The 1,104-nt window shown below is 32.0% G+C and overlaps 1 protein-coding gene across 1 annotated transcript in view; it reads right to left on the bottom strand.

The window, feature by feature from the left end:
* Positions 1 to 653: 653 nt before the first annotated feature.
* Positions 654 to 1,104, bottom strand: part of LOC106468687 (phosphatidylserine decarboxylase proenzyme, mitochondrial-like) — a 51,555-nt gene continuing 51,104 nt past the window's right edge. The window contains exon 10 of the mRNA XM_022397053.1: positions 654 to 1,099. The gene's annotated coding sequence lies outside the window, so the exon portion shown is untranslated. The remainder of the gene's footprint in view (positions 1,100 to 1,104) is intronic.

Genomic DNA, 1,104 nt, shown 5'->3' on the forward strand with positions numbered 1-1,104 from the left:
AAAACATGTAGAGTCGTCAACTTTTTTTTAGGCCATAGATAGGCCTAAATAAAATGTTTTTAATTGTGTACCAGTTTAACGTTGAATATTATTTTAAAATCATAATGATACCTTGTAACGCGTTACTTGAAAACACTGAATACAGAACATCACTATTTCCACTTTGAAAACTGTAGCCGATGATTGGAAAGAAACCTCACAAGAACAGCATATTTACGAGAAATTAGCATAACTAGCTAAACCTAGTTTTTATTTTCTAATATTGTATCTTACAACACCAATAATTATAGTTTGAAACATTTCGTTAATGTTATAAAATTCATTAGAGCCTATTTGACCCGAAACAGAGATTTTCTCTAAGATAATGTAACACAAATATCATTTAGGCTTACGAAGAATGGAAATTATCCAAAAACACGACTTCTTAATGTAATTTAAAACATCGAATCAAGCAACTAAACATCACCTTTAACGAAAATGTAGGCCTAAAGAACTATAAATAAACTACAAAACATACGTCAGTATAAAACTATAGTAAAAGCTTAAATACAAAAAAACAAAAAAACATGCATAATTCACGGCTTTGTTGTTTGATGCTCCTTGATTAAAAACTGATAGAAAACCAAAACTCCAAACGATGATCTTAACTTTGGAAATAACGTCGGGATATTGCAACAGGACCTCTTCTGAGTCATGTGTGTATGTGTGGTAATTTCACATAGATAGTTTAAAAATGCTAGATTACTCTATAAGCTCTTTAAACAAATAATGTGACAAATTCTTTCCAGGAGACATTACTGCAATCCTTCATCACAGTTACTACTTTAACACCTACACTAACTCAACACCCACGCCTTCGTTTTGAGCTTGCATATAATATCGTAAAGGAACCTATAAATAACTCTTATTGGAGTTGGGCTAAAAGACAATAAGGAACTTAACAATGTATAAAAAAATTCTCATACAAAACCTGGCAGTTCTTTCTCTCATGGTTAGAAACCAACTATACCAGACCTAGCAGTTCTTCCTATCATGGTTAGAAACCAACTATACAAAACCTGGCAGTTCTTCCTCTCATGATTAGAAACCAACTATAAACCTCGC

This window comes from Limulus polyphemus, unplaced genomic scaffold, assembly GCF_000517525.1.
Source record: "Limulus polyphemus unplaced genomic scaffold, Limulus_polyphemus-2.1.2 Scaffold3113, whole genome shotgun sequence".
Classification (NCBI taxonomy): Eukaryota; Metazoa; Arthropoda; class Merostomata; order Xiphosura; family Limulidae; genus Limulus; species Limulus polyphemus.